Source organism: Mauremys reevesii, linkage group 9 (assembly GCF_016161935.1).
Source record: "Mauremys reevesii isolate NIE-2019 linkage group 9, ASM1616193v1, whole genome shotgun sequence".
NCBI lineage: Eukaryota > Metazoa > Chordata > Testudines > Geoemydidae > Mauremys > Mauremys reevesii.
This window is the reverse complement of record NC_052631.1, coordinates 29,971,501-29,992,839: the sequence shown is the minus strand read 5'-3', so window position 1 is coordinate 29,992,839 and position 21,339 is coordinate 29,971,501. Positions and strand designations below refer to the sequence as shown.

The following is a 21,339-nucleotide window of genomic DNA, read 5'->3' as shown; positions in this document are numbered from 1 at the left end:
CAGAAAAAGGGAGAACATAGAGGTAGGTGGGAAGTGCCTGTGTATGTAGATGTGGTTTAATCTGGGGCATATGTTGCCAGAAGTGAGGAAGAAGAAAGGGATGGAGGTAAAATGAGAATTTTAGGAAAGGAACTGCTGTTGAGCTGGTTGAGAGAGCAGAAGGGAGCATCCATAGGTGAAACATATCTGCAAAACATTAGTCAAATATGACGTATTTTAAAACAAGATCTTGAAAGCTAGTTTTGGGAGCATATTTCAAAACTCCCATAAATACATCACAATGATATACAGAGACATATAAAAGGAAATATATTATTGGACATTGCATTGAAAATATATCGTAAATATGTTTTTAGTTAGAATATATTTCCTTAGTTTCTTAGTGCACATAATTCTCACAATGCAATAGAATAAAACTTTTGTTTTACAGCATGTCAGGCACTAGATGGAAGGTACTTTTTTTTTTTTTTGCATTCAGTCTGGCCTTGAAATAAAGAGAGGGTCATTTAATATTGGCTTACATTTTCATACTGTCTTTAAAAATTATGGTTCCTCTTTCTCTTCTACACATACACTATTTTCACTTAACTTTCATTCCATTCAAGACCTCCTCTCTCCCAAATAAACACACTGCTCCTCAGGGCATGCATGTAGCCATTTGGTCTCCTGGAAGACTGGCTATTTCCTTATTTCTCTGGAACAAATATGTTGCAAGGGAAATAGAATGGAAGTGAGTACATTTTGTTTTGTTTTTAAATAATGCATATCCAAGTGAAACACATCGGAAGAAAAGATTAATCATTTTTGTCTGCCAATGTCTCAGTTCACTGTACATGAAGAGAAGATACATAATATTAAATAAACCTCTTTGTACAAAAAATATTTTATTCTTTGAGCTAGATCGTGCAAAGTGTTGGGCACTCTCATCTCCCCAGCAAGATACTTAAGCATAGGCTTAACTATAAGCACAATTAATTCTATTGACTGGAATGCAGCTGCACAGGTGTTTAAAGTTAAATGTTTTGCTGGATAGGAACCAGACTGCTCAGCACCTTGCAGGATCAACCCCTAAATGTATAAACGTGTGGCACTGTTAAGCCAGGATGGTTCTGGCGTGTGCCTGGGCTGCCTTAAGCATAAGTCCGACCAGCTATGCTACGTGTTTGTGCCTGCATATGTTCAGTATGGCTGACTAGCTGTGTTTCCTAACAATTCCACACAAAATGGTAGCTAACAATATTGGGTCAGAGTGGTTCACAGAGAGGCAGATTCAGATTATTTTTTACAGTTGCAGATAAGTCTTTTCTGTCTAGGTGAACTACTTTTTTCTAATGTAGCATCAGATATATTAGAAACTGCAGAATGCTGTTGGAAATAGGGAAGGCACTGATCCTTTATGACTAAGTACCACTATAGTACTTATGTATTGTAAGTGCTGTTTAAATGCCAAGATACCGTTCTGTGTATGTAGATATAATATAAATATTATACATTTTAATACAGATGTTTTTTTTAATTTTCCTACAGTGCATATTGTAAACATGTAATTTTGATATACCTTAAAGACATCCAGTAAAAATGAGATTTTTCCATACTTCATTTCTTTGAGGTTGGTGATCCTCTGCCTGTCATTGAACTGATGGCATAAACACAAAATATAGGTAAGCCAAATAATCACCTCATTCAGAGAATCACTGCCAAGTGTAAGTTCTCTCAGGTAAAGTTAGCGAGCTTCAAATTGTGAAACAATTAGTGAGTGATAGTCACTGGGGAATTGGAGAGCTGTAAAGAGAAAATGTTTATAATCAATACATTTGTATTGACTTTAGCGAGCTTTGGATCAAGCCCCAAACATCTTCCACTTTGCTTTTTAATCTTTTGTAATCTGAAATATCATTGCTTTGTTCTTCTTTGAACTTCAGCAAGAGAATGCTTCTCCATAAATCTGAGCTGCAATAACTTTAGTGTCAAGCAATGTTATCCTCAAATTATTCCAAATATTGAAAAAAGTGACAGTCTTTTTAATCATCTTGTACCAGGCCTAAAGGCTAATTATTTGCACATTAGACACACAAACGCATGCTTATGTTATTTTACTGATCCTGTAATTAAGTTCTTTGTGAAAAAGCTAATTACAGTCTATGAAAGTAGTGAAATACATGTGAACGTCATATCCGATTCTTTTGATGGAACACTTTTAGATGCTTTTATGAGTTTTCCATATGACTTAAAACATGGTTTATTTCTAGAGTTTGTAACTTAATAATTTGACTTTAGTTAGTATGTCACATGGAAGTAGACAAATATTTATTACAATACATGTAAATGTAAATCTTCTGCCCTGAATACAAGTAAAAGGTGTTTTCATAAAACCAGTTTTCACTGTGCCTCATCGGATTTAATGTGCCAAGGATGATGTATTATTAGCATGCTGTGTCCTTGGCCTGCAATTTCCTCTTCCTACCAGTCCTGCTTAGTGCACTGTGGATTCTGTGCTGAAAGAAAATAGAATTCACTTGGTGTAAGAGCTGAAAATGTTCAGGCCATAAGAGTTGTAATTTTATCTGAAAACTAAGGTTTTCAACTGGACTTCATATTTCTGTCATTGGGAGGTGGGCCATTTGCTGAACAATGCCGTTTCGTGTACCTGAATGTTAGAGAACGTAAATTGCTATTCATTCTGCCTTGATATTTAATATCATCTGAATGATCAAAACAATAATATTGTTTCAACAACTACATGCAATTTCAGTGAGTCTGATTTACATCTGTGGTTTACTATATCATTTAGACTTACACAAATGCAAAATGAGTCCCCATCCATATACTCTTGGTGGCCTTGTCATAACTCAAAAATACAATACAAGAATATCTTAAACATGTAGCAGTACAAGTCATATAACCAGCAAGTCGGGCAACTTGAAAAGCTAATATCCCTGTGCAACATGATGGGTGCAGAGCAGAAATATCTGAGAACTTCCCAAATGCAGGATTAATGAAAGGACCTGGATTCTGTGAGGCAGAGGACTAGGCAGAATGATCATGTTGGGACACCAGTATCCATTTTTAGCCAATTCTAGCCCTATGGGCTGCTTTCATTCTGATTCTTCTCATGATTGACCTCTACGTTGGCTGGCCCAAGCTGAGCATCCTACAATATGCTCCCTTAATTCTGACTGCAATTTTTGGAAAATATTTCTCTAAACTAGACTCTTCTGAATGAGAACTTTGGCCTATAAAAGTGAGAAAAGAAGCAGAGTGGAAATTTATGACCTGAGGGTGAAGTTGCATGGAATGTCAACATGTGACACAAGAAATAATACTGGCAGGCCTACTCTCCTACTCACTTGTTTTCAAGATTTTTTCCTCTTCAAGACAAGTGAGTATGGGAAATATTCAGATATGGTATGATGCTTCCTTGCCCACATCTTCAGTGCACATAATATATTCCAGTATCAAGAGATGTCAGATATGGTAGGGCTTAATTCATGGGGTTTTTTTGTGGGTTTTTTTTTTTACATTTGTAATTTTTAAAATGTTGACAGTCCATCAAAATATTTCAATTGAGAAAATGCAAAGAACCTGAAAAATCACAATTTTAACTAAAAATGTCATCAAACTCAAAATTCAGGAATTTTTTTGACCAATTCTACATCTGTCTCCAACTACTATTTGTGGACACTAACAATATCAAGGCATGTTCCAGTGTCAAAGGTCAACCGATGCTGCTTGTGGTGTATCATTCCAATTTTGTTCTGTTCTCCACCCAAGAAATGGTGACACTTCACTGTGGTTGTGTGTGTATATTGTGTAGTTGTTAGGTGCTTTGATGCTATTGTATAATCTCAAGCTTCTCTCATGTGGATGTTGTAAACTGGATTGTAATTGGCAATTGAGAGTTCTGGTTGTAAAATAAATGACAAACATAATTTAGTGCTATGTCTTAGTCATTATTACATAATACTGTAGTATACAATATTATACTAATGCTAATACTGTACAAAGACCAAGGAATAGCCTTTGAGCAACCATGAAATGTGACATTCACTGTCTTCAGTTAAAGAGATGCGTGAATACAGTATTTCAGCTGAATATCAGTTTGATTTGTGCTGTACCTTGACCCACTCTTCCTATTAAATCAGCTTAAGCAGTCTGGTGGAAAAATTAAAGTTTAAATACTTAAAAGGGATTTGAACTTTCAGAAAGTGAGCACACTGACTAGTCAATCATATGTTTTCTACTGTTAGGGTTCGTTTGTTTGTTTCCCAACACTGCATTCAAAACAACACTGTCTTGAACAGTTAAACCCTTTTCCCAATGATGGATAACCTGTTCAAGGAAGTGATCCAATGTCTTCTCCAAAACTGTTTCCTCACCATTCTTGTTCTTCTATGCTTCTCATAAGAATGCACAATGCAGTGATATTAAAAAGCCAGAAGGTACAGAAACAGATCCATTGAAAAGCATACCTGAACCATTTCAATAAATACTGTGAAAGACTCTCTAAAAAAGGGAGAAGACATTTAACAGTCTTATTCTACCACCCATGGTCACTCTGACTACTTACTCTGGAAGAAGTCCTGTTGAGTTTAATGGGACTACTCATGTGAGTATATGCCACCTAGCATAGGTAGACTCAGTACAAGCAGGAAGAAATGTCACTGAGAGTCCTGGGATAACAATCCTGTGTCCATGAAAACACCCAAATGGTATGATGAGTGCCTCGGAAATATAATAAATATATCAAGTATTATGTGTCCGCTGCAAATTCTATTTCTACTGCAAATTATACCTTCAGTCTGTACTTAATATCTCTAATGCATATTCTATGTGTGTGACATTGCATCCTATAATGCTTTATGGGAATATGCTTATGAATGTATATATAACATAACTGGAATATGTTTTATGCCACATATGCCATGTAACATATCTCTGTATCTTATGATCTACTGAATATATTCATCCTATTTGTATGCATGCATGATTTTTGTATTCAAAGTTATGAATATTGGCTATGTACTTGTTTAATTTTATGTAGCCTCAGTGAAGCAGTTGTTCAGCTTCCTGAGAAAAGACTTCCTCAGTAAGTGCCCAGTCAAGAAACACTTAAGCTAACAGTGAACTTGGAGACACCGATCCACATCTGAGCTTTCCCAGGAATGTGGCCTGGCTCGTAAGGAACTGAGTCATGCATGGACATGTGACTTGTCCATGTGACTCCAAAATTCCATCTTGGAGCTGCATTCTGGATAGGAGAGAGGAGGGGGTCTCCACCCACAAGAGAGAGACTATTTAAGCCCCTGGGAGACCCCTCCACTTTGTCTTCAGGTGGCTCAAGAGAGAGCCTCTCCACTCCCAAAGGATATCTGAAAGAAACTAGAACAAAGGACAGTAACCGCAGGGGTGTGAGTGATTGCTGGACTCAGACTAGAAGGAGGCTAGTCTGTAAAAGAAGCTTATTGGAACATCTCTGAAGATGAGATTGCATCTGTAATCACTTTCTTACTGTATTAGGTTTAGACTTGCGTGTTTTGTTTTATTTTGCTTGGTAATTCACTTTTGTTCTGTCTTATTATCTGGAACCACTTAAATCCTACTTTTTGTATTTAATAAAATCACTTTTTACTTATTAATTAACCCAGAGTATGTATTAATACCTGGGGGTGCAAACAGCTGTGCATATCTCTCTATTAGTGTTATAGAGGGTGAACAACTTATGAGTTTACCCTGTATAAGAGTATACAGGGTAAAGTGGATTTATTTGGGATTTGGACCCAACTGGGAGCTGGACATCTGGGTGTTGGAGACAGGAACACTTCTTAAGCTGTTTTCAGTTAAGCCTGCAGCTTTTAGGGGATGTAGTTCAGACCTGGGTCTGTGTTTGTGGCAGGCAAGCGTGTCTGGCTCAAACCAGCAGGGCACTGAAGTCCTAAGCTGGCAGGGAAAACAGACTCAGAGGTAGTCAAAGCACATCAGGTGTCAGTCCCAAAGGGGGTTTCTGTGATCCAACCCATCACAGTGTACATTCCACATTCAGAGCTCCAGCTGATAGTGATGCAAGTTATGCATGGGGCACCTGAACAGAATATGCAATGGATTTCAGTATTAGAGATTTGAATGAAAGGCTTTATCCTTTTTGAAGGCACCCTTCTTCTACAAGTAGCTTCTGAGATACTCAGAACCATAAAAAGGATGAAAGTTAATGTGAGTAGTGAAGTGGCATGACTTGGGAGAAGAGTGAGCATTTATCATTAGTAAAGGAAGTGAGCATTGTAGGGGGTATTTAAATGGACTCGAGTGCCCTTTAAGAGGCTAGTAAGTCTCTCTAACACTAGGCTAGCTAATTTAATCTCTTAGCTACTTATAAAAAGTGTCCATGGTGGTATCAGCAAAAGTCTTATAAAAGGATTGCATAATGGATACTTTGATTCTTTCTCAAGAAACCCAATACATTTAATTAGATTGTGTGGTTTTCATTAAAAGACCTAGTTCTTTGACATTTAATAAGGTGTAAGAGTTGTCATTTCTCAAGAGGGTCATGGGTTCTCTTTTTCTAAAAATGTGGTGCTTGGTTTTGCATTACAATCTTATGATAAAAAATGAGCAGATAATACCTGAGTGGCATAATCCCAGACCAAATGAATAAGTATTAATCATTTACCATAGCTCACATTTTTAGTCCTGTAATATTGCCGTCAGGGTTTCCCAGGTTAGTTCTTTTTCTATTGTACAATTAATCATTTTTGTGGAGGGAAATGACTTCTCTTGTTGAATTTTAAAGACAAGGCACTGTGGGAGTGTACAAATGCCACACCAGGAGGCAACAGCTGCAGCTGTGGGCTCAGGCAGTCCTGCCTGCTGCACCTGCAAAGCATGCCGGTCTTGAAGGAGGAGCCTTTAAAAGGGAGAAGCTCAGTTTTAAAAGCCCCAGACAGGAGGTGGACAAACCTCTTCTCAGCTCCCGGAAAGGAGCATGGCAGAGAGCCTGTTATCGTGGGTTGCCTGTGAATATGGAGGAATCAGACAGGCAGCTGGAGGATCTCTGGGTAGGACTGAGAAGCTGGAGCTGCTCTTTATTTCTGTTAAATTAATTCATTTTCATGTTACCTTGAAGACTGAGACTAGGGCCCCAGGGAAGATCCCTGATGAGAATGAGCCCTGTGAGGAGAAGATGGATGCATTGTAGGAAGTAGCAAGAGGTCTGACCAGTCAGACTTTAAGCACTTACCACAAGGGTTCCTGGGCTGGAACGCAGGGTAGAGGGAGCAGCTGGGAGGAGTAGCCAGAAGACCCCAGACACAAGGCCAGAAGGACTGTTGAGCCTGGGACTATTGGGAGAAGTAGTGGTCAAGAGTCAACATTTAAAAACACTCAATGGATCAGTTACCACAAATACCACATTATATTTCTATTCTTAGAGTAAGAAAACAAAGCAGTATCTCATGTCCATGGTTTGGTAGCTATTGATAAATGTTGGTTTTTAATTATGTTTAATATATAGTATATGCTTTCTGAGCTCCTGATTCAGTAAACCATTGTTAGGCATGTGCTTAAGTCACATTGAATCCCATGGGTCTTACGCACAGCCTTTGCTGAATCAAGGTCTAAGAGAAAGATGCAAATATTAAGAAATCCTCTTTCACATTTTGCCATTGACTTCAATAGGACTAGGATTTCACCCCAAATTTCTCTGTTGTGGAAACAGCTTTCTGGCACAGCATATTTACCATACCATATACCTACCAAGATAAAGGAGTGCTTACTGCACTGATTGACAGAGACAGAGGCAGCTCCAGGCACTAGCGCAGCAAGCGCGTGCCTGGGGTGGCAAGCTGGGGGGAGCGTGCCGCTTGTCGTGAGGGTGGCAGTCAGGGAGCTTTTGGCGGCATTTCTGCAGGAGGTCCGCCGGTCCCACGGCTTCAGCGGCAATTCGGCAACGGGTACACCGAAGGTGCGGGACCAGCAGATCACCCGCAGAACTGCCGCCGAATCTGCGTGACCGGTGGACCTCCCGCAGAAACGCCGCCAAAGGCTCCCTGACTGCCATGCTTGGGGCAGCAAAAAACATAGAGCTACCCCTGGACAGAGAACATGACTGCAGTATGGAGGGGATGTTGACTGTTATGGTTATGAACACTGGCCTACTTAAAACCAGTTATTTAGCTAGTTAAAACCAGATTTATATCAAAATATCACTTAGATGAAACCACTGCTTGTTTTGCTCAGCTTAGGAATCTGAACTGAAGGCCCGAATCGGTAAGGTTCTGTGCATCATCATCTCCAGTTCATTTCGGAGGACCTCACAGAATTGGACCCTAAAATGTTCAAAGTGTAACTTGCATTTCTTATCATAAAAACCCAGGGAGGTTTAGTCTGAAGTAAATTTTGAAACTGGTCTTTTTAATTCTATGTTACTGGCAGCATATTGCTAAATTGTGACATCATTAGTGACAGTGTCTAGTCTACAGTGAACTTCCACATAATTTCCAAAGTGCGGTAATGCTGGTTTAACGACCGGAAGGAAAATGGTAATAGTGAATAATTAAAAAGTCTATTTAATTATTAACCATTTAATTTATTTTGATTGTTAAGGTAGTTAAAAGTAGGAAGCAGTCCTTCATTATAGTCAGTGTCTCACGTCACACTAAGCAAACTCACAGAACAATGCTTGTACTGATTGTTTACATTTTTAATGAATTTGCCTCAGTGGAGTTTGCACCTTTAGTATTCTTTCTGTGTTCCTTTGAGCAATTGAGGTCTACCAGTTAAATGTTTGCATTGATTGAATTTTAGACTCATAATTTCACATACTCATGGAAAAAAATAATAATGTTAAGGCCCCATTCCTGCAAGCTAATCCACGTGGGTGAATTCTTAAGTCCAAGCAGAGATCAGTAGGCTCAGCATGGGCAGAGGAAGCCCTATGTGAAGATCTGCTTTCAGAAGTAAGACCTTGATGTACTGTCTGGAAGCATGTACAGAGATGTGGATTACAGTTTTGTGGGACCCTGGGCCAGAGCAAGTGGGGGGCTCCTTCCCACCCCAGCTGCCTGCAGACCCCCCCACCTGGTGCTCCTGCAAGGGAGTGGGGTTGGTGCACAGGGGGGCTTGCACCGCCTGCAGTCCCTGTGGACCGGCATGAGCCCTGACCCTGCTCTCCAATAGGAGTGCTGGGGGGCCTGGCCAGGTGGGGGCACAGGGGTGCCCATTTTTCTGAGACCCTTCAATTGGCCAGGGCCCCTGGGCATGGGTCTCAGTGGCTAATCCACCACTGCATGTACACCAGAAACACCATAAGAGTTGTGCTCTTTCAGTCAAGCAATAGGACCAACATAATGTAACTGAGAATTTAGAACCTGCATTCCAGTCTTAAATCTTAAATCCCTGAAAGTCTGGTGGATTTGCTAATCTGCAGAATCATAACATCCAAGGGTTGTCCCTTTGCTAATTCCCTTTATATGGATTTTGTGGAAACCTGTTTTTCTGGTCTTGGTTGTATGGTTTATTCAAAGTTCTTTTAATGCCACATCACTTATATTTTAAAGTTTTAAAATATAAATGGATTGTCATGATGAGTCCATTCAAAAAGCAGCTATTAGCACCATCAAGCATAAAAAACTTCCATAAATCTTTCAGTAATTCTACATTGCAATTCCTGTACCCTTCTGCTTTGCACATTGTGTTCAGCTTCTGACCTATAGCTTTGAATTGCAGTATGATAGGATTATGGGATGTTATAAAGTATCTATGAAACCTTTTTGAACTATTTTAGAAATAGGCCAATTACTGTAAATATGAGATTAAAAGAACCCAATCAGGTGCAATGTCTTTCAGACATTTAAAACAATATATCTGAAACAAATGCACTAAGGAATTCTGTTGCCGTCAAGTTTTGTTTCTCCAAGCTGTAAAAATAACACACTCGTGTCCCATTGTTTGTTCAACTAAAGGAGTATCATTAGAGAAATCTGATTTATATAATTATGAAAACAGTTACCACAAGAAGCAGATGTTCCGAGAAATCTGAAGAAACTAAGAATAAGTTGCTGTTGCAAGTGCTGAATAATAATACATACCTACAGCTAGATACATTTTTAGATGTAGAAATTCTACAAGTCTCTCATTCCACAATAGATACTATTAAAAGGATCATTTAGTACCAGTGCTAGAAAAGTAAGATCTTCAAGTATCTTCCCTGAAGCAAGAAACTAAACTATTCACTATTGTTCTTCAAGAGCTATATTTTGAAAGAGTAGGGTTTTAAAAAAAAAAAAGTCCAACAACCTGAATTTGAGAAATTCCAAAAGGTAGAAGGAGAGGATGGATATTCTCTGGTAAAGAAGGAAAACTCACAGATCTAAGCATTTCACAGTATTGCAAAACAAATTCTATGTTACACACAAACTATGTTAAAAGAACATTAAGGTTACCAAGTCAAGCATTCAAAAGTTAGGAAAGCCTAGAATTAAAGCTGCCTGTGCAACCTTAATGCAGATTTTAATTACATGATCACTTACTTTTTTTTTTTTCCACAGTACCCCTGCTTCATTCCACACATAGGATGGGTCTGCTCTGTGGATGAATCAGGGTTGTGCAGTGAAAAAGACTATTGTCTTCAGGATGCCTGCTCCATTAGTTGCAGAAGTTGTGCAGTGAATGAGGCAGTGGACTCCAGGAAGACAAAGTAGGGTCTCACAGCTAAGGCAGTTGAATGTTGTCCTGGGGAATGTTTGCCTCAGCCACAAAGTTCCTATGTGAGGCTAGTCAAGTTCCTTTCAAACCCAGTTTTTCACAAGAGATGCTCTAACTCAGACTGTCAGTGAGATTATGGCTCCTGACTGACTAAATTGTTTTTGAAAATGAGATTTAGGTTCTTAAATCAGTTAGATACAGCAGTACCTAAATACCTTTAAACATCTGGGCCAGAGAGATTAAGATGAAAAGTATCCATTAATTTTGAATGCCCAGTTTGAAAGGACCAGGACCTGATTATTTTCATAGTTCTTAGCATTTTTATGTAGCTCTTTTGAATCAAAGCACAGCACCTGTTGACTTTGGTTGTAGCTGTGAGTGATCAATATTCCAAAAATATTCGGTTTAAGGCAGATACCTAGAATTTCAGCCCAAATGGTTAAAATTCAGCAAAGTTACAATCAACTGAAAGCAGCATGGGAAGTGTCAGGCAACTTTAACAGGCAGTGCTACCAGCCCTGCCTATAATAGACAGTCCAGCCAATGACTTACATTTAATCAATTATCTCGTCACAGTGCTCTCTGATATGACTTGCATAAATATAAGCATTCAGAGCCGCCCAGAGGAAAGAGGAAAAAGGGGCAGATTTTCCTTGACCTCCTGTATGTGAGAGTCCCCAAACAGAGTGTTGATGTGATCGGCACACAGGATTGCAGTGCCACACAATTTTGGCCTGGCTGCCCCTCCAAATGGCACTGTGACCCTGTGTGCCAGGTGGCAATGCCATGAGCAGGTAGCCATGCCCAGCTGCATGGGTCCAGGAGCTGCTGCTGTGGGCTGAGTGCAGGGCAGGCTCATTTGTAAGACTTCCCTTAGTGTTTTTGCACCTGTGCTGGGGTCCTGAATTTCAGATTTTGCCCCAGACCCCCTGAAACTTTTGGCCTTACAAGGGACACTGCCTGAGTTTACCATGTTTACTGAATGTAACCTGTTGAATGGGATTTGTGGCTGGAGCCTGCTGCCAACTTGTAGTTAGGTAAAAGGAAATAAAACGCACCATGAAATATTATTTCAACATCCTGCTCTCTATTGTACTTTATTACCTATGTCTGTCTTTTGATCTGCATGCTGTATTCCTGTCAATCTTCTCCTAGATAAGGTTACGATTTAGTCACCGGTATTTTTAGTAAAAGTCATGAACAGGTTATGGGTAATAAACAAAAATTCACGGTCCATGACTTGTGCCATATACCCCTGACTAAATCTTAGTTGGGGGTGGGGGCAGTGTCAATGGGGAGGGCTGGGGGGCCAGCAGCACCAGCTGTGGAGGCCACCAAGCAGCAGCTGCTCCCGCTGCCCCTGGGACCACTATTCAGGCAGACCCTAGAGCCAACTGCACAGGTGGTAGCTCAGGCAGGGTACCTAGGCTGGGCCAGGGGACGCTCCAGCAGTGGCCGGTGTGGCTGGCTGCAGAGCCACTCTAGCAGCAGCCGGTGTGGCTGTGCTCGGGGCCAGCTGCTTGGGTGGCCTGGGGTCAGCTGCTGCAGAAGTTACAGAGGTCATGGAAAGTCACAGAATCCATGACTTCTGTGACAGACACGGAGCCCTACTCATAGATTGAGGAAGCTTAATGCAAATGAGTTGTAATTGTTTGTACCTGTCTTAGAAATGACAATGATCATTTAATAATAATTAATACCTAATGCTTTTCATCAGTAGATCTCAAAGTAGATCAGTTTGGTTTCCCCTGTTTCACTGATGAGGAAATTGAAGTACAGCTATGCAGCAGGCAAATGGAGAAAATACACCTTTGTTTTCTGGTAAAGCAAAGCAATTCTTCAGAGACAGTGCTAGTTTCTCTAGCATTTCACAGATTTTCATTAATAATGAAAGTAATAGGATCAACACCCCTGAACTCTGAAAAAAGAAGGAAATAAAGGCATAAACCAGGCTAGTGCCATATTCTTCTTTAGGCTTGGCAAAATATTTTCACTTAATGCTCATGAATTTTGATGTATAACTACCATAGGGCATGCATCATAACATGCTCATGGTAACACTTCCATGAAACATTTTACATCAGTGGCAGCTAGGTGCCCACTAATTTGCTTAGACCTTTTGAAAATCCCATCCTCCATATATGCCTCTACCCTGATATAATGTGGTCCTCGGGAGACAAAAAATCTCACTGCATTATAGGTGAGACCGTGTTATCGAACTTGCTTTGCCCCCCCACCCCCCCGTTCCTTGATCGTCCCCTCCAGAGACCTCCATCCCTAATAACCCCCAGGACCCCACCCCTACCCAACCCCTGTCCTCTGACTGCTCCGACCCTTCTCCACCCCGCCCCCCCTCCCGGCACTCACCAGCAGCGGCGGGAAGTGGAGCAGCCTGGCCCCAGTCCGCTCCATTCCGCCAGCTCCCAGCTGCAGCGCTCCGCTTTTGGCTGCAGGTGAGTGTGGGGAGGTTGGGGAAAGGACACCCTCCGTACTCACCGGTGGTGGGAAGCAAAGCGCCGCGGCTGGGAGCTGGCGGAGTGGAGCGGGCTGGGGCTGGGCTGGTCCGTTTCCGCCACTGCTGGTGAGTGCAGGGGGATCCCTTCCCCCAAGCCCCCTCCCCCGAGTGTCACGGCTGGGGCCGGGGCGAGGGAAGCAGAGTGGGCTGCTCCTGGCCACCCACTAATCCCCTGGGCCACTCTGGGACTGCAGGGCCCCCAAAAGCACACTCCCAAAGCTCCTGCCCCCCAGACCCTGGGGGGGGAGCCCCTGACCGCCCCCGAGACCCTCTGCCCCTCATTGAAACCCTCGCTCGGGTCTGGCCCGGCACCCTTAACGCTGCTCAGAGCAGTGTGTCAGAGCTCTACCACGTTGTATGCAAACCCGTGTTATATCAGGTCGCATTATATGGGGTAGAGGTGTATTTCCTGTGATTTGGTTACTGCAAAAACTTTGTTCCCAATGTGGGTGTGACAAAGTGGAAATGTTCTTAATGTTTTCTCTGAATACTGTGTGGGTGCCTCAGTTTCCCCTATGCATTTCTCAAGTATCTAGGTGGTGGGATAAGGATGTGTGATTGTTGCAGAGCCTGAGAGGGCCAGTGTGATGCTGTCTGCACAGAGAATAGCCGACACCCTGTCTCCTGGCAACTGATGGCCTGGGCCCCTCCCCTGCAAAGGTGCCAACTGAAGATGTTGGAGAACAAAGAGACCAGGTGTCCTCCTGGCCCAGGAAAGAGACAAAGGCCTGGGGAGGGGCTGGAGAGTTTCAGTTTGGAGCTGGCTGGGGAAATAGAGGGAGCCCCAGGGCTGGGGTCTAAGCTCCCTGCCCCCCAAGATGGACCTGACTGAGGGGGTCGTGTTGTCTGTACCTGCAAGACCTGTTTTGGACTGTGTTCCTGTCGTCTAAATAAACCTTCTGTTTTACTGGCTGGCTGAATGTCACGATGAATCGCAGGAAGCGGGGGGTGCAGGGCCTTGTCTCCCACACACTTTGCGATAGTGGGTACCTATTTGGGAATAATTACACAGGTTGAAAGTGACTTAAGCTGGTCGGATGACAATTTGCATCCAAAGCATTTAATAACGACTAATGGGAGGTTGTTCAAGTTATTTCCCTCTACTCTTCTAGACCTAGAAGGCACCAGGGTCAAGAAATCCAGCAGTAATTTGTGGTCATGGAGTGACCTCAAGAGGGGCAGCCATCTGAGGGAAGGCAGTGGTTCAGGGTGTGGGAAGTAGGATGCTGCAATTTCTGAGTTTTCTGGTGAAATAGGTGGAACCAAGGAGACGCAAGGGAAGCTGATAGGTCTAAGGAGATGTGACCATGGCTTCAGGGCATACAGTCAAGATTGCTTCAGTCATATTAGTGATTGAAGTGGGATGTGACTGAGCAGGCAGATCCCCTGAACCAGCAGGAAAGGACCCTGTCTCCAGTGGAAAGCCCTTGAGTCCTTTGAAGACCCAGTCCCATGGAGGGCAGGGGGTTATTTGTTGTCTAATAGCTATGCTCATGGAACCTTGAGTTACATAATCAATCATGAAAACTTTGCATTAATTACTAGTTTTCCGGGGGGGGGGGTGTTTTTGTTTTTTTTTAAGAGCACATCACAATTTTGCGTGTTGTGAATTATTTGTAGCACTCTATGCCTTGGTCTTACTACTCTGACTTGCAATTACTACAGTGAAAATTGAGCCATCAGTTTAATCTTTTGACTTTAAAGGTTACAGGTGCAGTGAGAGCTGAAGGTCTGAGCTGCACCACAGTCCATAATTTATGAGAACATATCAAAAATGAAGGACCCACAATGTGACAGATGAAGCTCATCCAAACGAAAATGAGAGAGGAAGAGATTTCTTAGTCATCAATACTTATGACAAAGCTTGGTAATGCAATTACTTTGTCTGGTGGTAATGTTAAAGATATCTGAATGTGTGATCTAAAACTGAGGCCAAAAATCCAAGCCTGCATACTTTTGTTTTCAATATAAACAAACATTTGCATACCTAATTTTATTGTAATATTATTTTTAACTTATCTTAAAACAGTCCAAAAATAATAAACCACATTCAAACTGAAATGAAAATCTCAACCTAAGCCTTTACCTCTCCTTCTCTCTTTTAGATGCCAGATATCCATTTATTTAGAAGAAGTTACTCCCTCACAAACAATGTAAAGTCCAAGTAAAATCCTACAATAAGACAGACTTAGTACAAACATGCCTAACTACAAGTTGGTAATAAATTAGAAGCTTTTCAAAAGAGCAGCACCAGCTTTATACATCATGTCTCAATTTGGTCCATAATCTATAAAAAGCCCCCAAATGTCCTCATAAGAATTCTCTATGGAAATTCCAAAGTATAAATTAAATGTTCTCAAAGAAAGCCATTTAGGACAGGAGTCCTAACCATTTCTCCTTAGTCAGAGGATCATTGTCTTTCCAAAGTCTTAATATAGATCTCAGTTGCACCTGAATAGAGCTATGTACAAGTTTCAGTTCACAGGTCAGGGCACCAGACTAACCAATGTTAGTTTACATGGAGGGGATATAGAACCTCTCAGCTCCCACTCTGTTTTGCTCAGTAACACCTCAAAACTGGGACCCCTTTTTACCATTAAATGTATTACAGGACTGGGCCTACCCTAATATTGGGAAAGGGTCCTGCAACCTTTCTCAAGGTATTCAAGTTGATGTCAGATCTTGAAGAGGCAGTGGCTCTTCCAGTCCTTTGAAGGGCAGGGGCAGGAGATGCCAACCATCCATAGATCTTAGTAGTTCTCTAGAGAGTGTGGGTTCTGTCTACCCCTTCTCAGTTCCTGAGCAACAGTTCTAGAGTTGAAGGTGTATAGAGGGGATGTCTTCTGCTCCTACTGCCTTGTATGGTTTCCAGACTATTGGAGGATTAAGGGAGACCGTATTGCTTCTGTTAAGAGCTTCATGTAAAAAAACTATATGCCTGGAGCCATTTGCAGAACACACAGTAACTTTATTGCTCATTATTATTAGTATTGTATTATGGTTGCATCACGGGACCAAAGTCACAGACCAACACTCAGCTGTGCTAGGCACTGTCAGATACATAAAATGTTTGTTCCTGTCTTAAAGCGCTGACAATCCTGGTATACCCTAGAGCAGTGGTTCACAAACTAGGGCTGCTGCTTGTTCAGGGAAAGCCCCTGGTGGGCCGAGCTGGTTTGTTTATCTGCCGCGTCTGCAGGTTCGGCCAATTGCAGCTCCCACTGGCCATGGTTCACCGCTCCAGGCCAATGGGGACTGCAGGAAGGGCAGCCAGCACGTCCCTCAGCCCGCACTGCTTCCTGCAGCCCCCATTGGCCTGGAGCAGCGAGCCACGGACAGTGGGAGCCGTGATTGGCTGAACCCGCTGACGCGGCAGGTAAACAAACCGGCCCAGCCCGCCAGGGGCTTTCCCTGAACAAGCGGCGGCCTTAGTTGAGAACCATTGCCCTAGAGTACCTGCAGTGATAGAATGGCCTCCCAGAATTCTTCTGTAACTTCTTGCTCTCCTGAGGCCCACAGGAGAGATATTGAACCTGATTTTTTTCTTGTAGGAATTTTATGGGTAAAGAGGGGAATTCGATAAAGCAGGAACTTGAACCTGGGTTTCCACATCTGAGGCAAGTGTCCTGATCACTGGGCTATTGGCTATTCTGGGATGGGTCTTGGTGTCTCTCTTATTTTGACCAGAAATTTCCTCCTGGATTTGCGAAACCTTCCTGATGGAATTTTTGTTGAAAGCTGTATGCTTCCATGAAACTCTTCATCTAAGCAAAAGACATTTTTTATCAGGAAAAGTTTTGTCAGCTTTTTCAACCAGTTCTACATAAAATATCCCTAGCCCTCACAAAGTTATGTGCAAGAATAGTTAATGTATTTTTTTTAAAAGCTGCTTGTGGTTAACCTTAGTTATAAACAACATGACTGTCCGCATTCATATTAAGGGCTAAATAATGTTACACATTCAGTTAGCACATCCCAGGAGGAAGTACTAATGGGCTATACACCAGTATATACATTCAGATAATAGATATCAATTTATTAATAAAATGTAGAAGTAAAGCTTGCTTGTTGAAGGAAGCAAATACTGGATGTACAACAGACATTAGTCTCAAAACTCCCCTCCGCATCCAAGTTGAGAAAGGCGTAAAGCAAGGAGATACAATTTCACCAAAACTATTTACCGCCTGTCTTGAAATGGTTATGAACAAGATCAATTGGAGGAGTGGTGTTAATATAAATGGAGAACGATTATTGCATCTCAGATTTGTGGATAACATCATACTAATTGCTGAAAGCACCAACCAACTGCAGAGCATGCTACGAAGACTCAACAAGAAAAGCAGTCAGGTCGGTCTGAAAATGAACCGTTGCAAAACAAAACGTGATCAGACGTCTTAAGAAAAGCCTGAATAATAGTAACAGGAGAAGAAACTGAAGTGGAATAATACATATATTTGGACCAAGAAGTTAATATGCACCAAGACATGAACGGAGAACTCTTGCAAAGGATTTGGGCAGGATGTTGTGTTTAATTCCATCAAGGACGTCCTCAAAGGAAAAATTGACAAGACCACACATACAAATATCTTCAACTCAACAGTGCTGTCAGCCATGCTGTATGGCAGTGAAACCTGGGCACTGATGAAGAGAGAAGAACAGAGGCTGTCGGTAGCTAAAAGGGCAATGGAACGAGCTATGTTGGTAATTTCCCTTCTGGATCGTATCCCAAATGAAATGATTAGAGAACGCAGAGGTGTGAAACATATTGTCATGGAAAGCAGATATAATAAGATACGATGGACAGGCCACATAGCACAGTTCACAGACAATAGGTGGACTGCAATCATTACTGAGTGGTACCCGCGAGACTAGAAAAGATGGAGGTCGGCCTCCAAGAAGATGGGAAGATGACATTGTTAAACGTTTCAGACGAACGTGGAGAAGAAAGGCAAGAATGCGAGAAGAATGGTCTTGTGATCGGCACAGTCTTAATGACAGCTGAAGACCTATCGATCCAGGTGACCCAGGTGAAAGCTTGCTAGTTAGTTTTACGGGTTACACATAAGAATGCCAAAGTCACTAAACAGTCCCCTCTACAGCTCTCTCTCTATTTATAGAACTGCAGGTTTATTTGAATAATGATTTATCCTTCCCACATTAAATGTAGTTCTCTCTAGCATGCCTGTAGCACATCTGTTCATCCATGCTGTCTTGCAAGTAAACCAAAGAGGAGATGCTACTGATTTTTGGCACTTTTATTTTTATGGCTGCAATCTCTTCCTGCATTTGGCAATGTTTTAACTACTGTGTTTTACAATACATGTGTGGGGTGGTAGTAGGAGGACAGGACCCTAACAGTTTAAAATGTTTTAAAATCAGTAGAAAATTCTAAAGTTGGATTGTCAACATAACCTTTTCCATTTTAATGCCACTTTGTGTATTGACATTAATATTTAATGGAGGCATTTTATTTTAACAGCTCAAAAGTCATTGGGGATGTCAGCTGGCTTTATTTTCAGTGATGTGGCAGGAGCTGCTGGCTCCACTGTACTCTGCTAAAGGCCATATAAATCTTGCTTTGCTGGAAATAAAAAGTGAAATTGCTCCTGGGGGTAAAAGTAAATAAAAGCAATTCAAATATTTCTACTTAGTTCTTTGGCCGTAGTTTATTTGTATTCTGAAAAATTAAGGAAAAAAAGCTTTCTTTCTTAATTTATACTGTTAAAGATTTGGAATTTTATTAGCCTGTGGGTGAGTTTCATAAAGTAAATAATTTTACTGAAATATCACACAAATGTAGTTTTTGCTTACTTAAGGAAGTCTGTCCTCAGCTCAGAGAATACGGTCTTGCTGCTGTGCATCTTCAATTAAAGATGAAAGAAGCTATTTTGAGTATGTGTAGCTTGTGATGCAAGAAGAGCCTGTATCCATTAAGATATCAACTTAAATGTCCTTTAATCATAATTAGGTGATATTCTTAGGGAAGCAAATTCCTAATTACTGTGTTACCATCATATCTGTGCCTGATAAGATATTGCTCACAAACCTGTAGGGGTAAGAGGCTAATGAAAAGGATCTCACAGTTCTGCAGAAAGAAGGGTTAAGATGTTTGCCAGTGGCAGTACTAATGCATTTTTGCATTAGTGTTTGGTGTTGACAAATCCCTTTTAAAGGACTCATGAGATAATGAAATCGTTTCCCATATACACAATGCCTGGATGAAGCTAATAGCACTGCATAGTCTTCCCCCATTGCCCTTATATTTTTACATTCCTATTTTGGGGTTTTTTCTTATCCCTAGGGACAGCTACATAGACCAACCATGGACTGATGTGAGATAATTAGGAGACGCAAGTAGTCAAGGAAGGTTTTTATCATTTTGGCATCTCAGGATATTGTTCTTGTGCTGAAGTCGAAATCCGAATAGTCTCCAGAATGGCCTGTGAATGCTTTCATCTATGCCAGACCATAGTGCACTGTATACTTTGTTGGCCAAAAGACAGCCTGTAGCTAGTTTCCACTGTGGCTGTGGTTATGGTGGAACTTGAGGAAGGACAGAATTGCCTGCCTGCTGCCTACGCAAACTATCTGCCTGTTAGAATCAGATTTAATCTAAGACTTTTAGAGCCCATTAAAGTTGATGGCAAAATTTCCATTGACTTAAATGTTTGTTTGAACATTCAGAGTTCTTAGTGGGCTAGAGTCCATGAGTCTAATTCTTCTGTCACATCAATATAAATCAGGAGTAAGTCTACTGAAGTCAAACTTCAACGTAAAACTGGTTCACACAGGATGAGAATGAGGTCCCGTTTGTATCATTTTACCCTGTTATCTGGTGTAACCTTACTTTTGGGCTTCCAGTGTTAGCATTCTTGGGTTTCAATAGCAATCCCATCTGTTTTGGGAACTATTTCACACTTCAAGTGCAAATAAGTAGAGCTGGTTGGGAATTTTTCAACAGAACATTTTTAGCTGGGGAAAATGCCAACATGCTGAAACTGAAACTTTTTGCAGAAACCAAGTTTAATATAAACTTCTGTTGGGAAGACTTGTCATGCCCAGGATGGAATTTCTGGTCAGAGAGATCTGCCCAACCCACAATAACCATATTTTGCAAATTGTAGTTTTTGTTCAGCCAGCCCTACAAATGAGGTTGCTTCTCTTCTGTTTGTGGTACAGTGAGATTTTAGCGAATGCAAAAATATAAATATAAACATTACTTTTTGCTGTATTACAATTTGGTCACATGTATAGATAGGGCTGTTGATTAATCGCAGTTAACTCACACAGTTAACTCAAAAAAATTAATCACACTTTAATCACACTGTTAAACAATAGAATACCAATTGAAATTTATTATATTTTTGGATGTTTTTCTACATGTTCAAATATTGATTTCAATTACAATACAGAATACAAAGTGTACAGTGCTCACTTTATATTTTTATCACAAATATTTCCACTGTAAAAATGATAAACAAAGAAATCGTATTTTTCAATTCACCTCAGACAAGTAGTGTAGTGGATCTCTTTATCGTGAAAGTGCAACTTACAAATGTAGATTTTTTTTGTTACATAACTGCACTCAAAAACAAAACAATATAAAAACTTTAGCACCTACAAGTCCACTCAGTCCTACTTCTTGTTCAGCCAATCGCTAAGACAAACAAGTTTGTTTATATTTACGGGACATAATGCTGCCCGCTTTTTATTTACAATGTCACCTGAAAGTGAGAACAAGTATTGCATAGCACTTTTGTAGCCGGCATTGCAAGATATTTATGTGCCAGATATGCTAAACATTTGTATGCCCTTTCATGCTTCAGCCACCATTCCAGAGGAAAGAACAACCATAACATTTTGTTCAAAAGTTACAAACAACCTCCGAGGTATTTGTAACTGAGTGAGGTTCTACTGTAGTTATGTATAGCAGTGGTTCTCAAAGCCAGTCCGCCACTTGGGAAAGCCAGTCCGCCACAGGGAAAGCCCCTGGCGGGCCGGGCCAGTTTGTTTACTGCCACGTCTGCAGGTTCAGTCAATAGCAGCTCCCACTGGCTGTGGTTCGCCATTCCAGGCCAATGGAGGCTGCAGAAAGTGGCGCGGGCCAACAGACGTGCTGGCTTCCCTTC

At 41.2% G+C, this 21,339-nt stretch overlaps 2 long non-coding RNA genes across 2 annotated transcripts in view; both read left to right on the top strand.

The window, feature by feature from the left end:
* LOC120372377 overlaps positions 1–21,339 on the top strand; it is a 100,901-nt gene that overhangs the window by 35,802 nt on the left and 43,760 nt on the right. The window lies entirely within an intron of this gene.
* LOC120372378 lies at positions 6,941–16,827 on the top strand. The gene is made up of 3 exons (XR_005584929.1): positions 6,941–7,049; positions 14,915–15,077; positions 16,762–16,827. It is a non-coding gene; the product is annotated as an uncharacterized LOC120372378 (long non-coding RNA).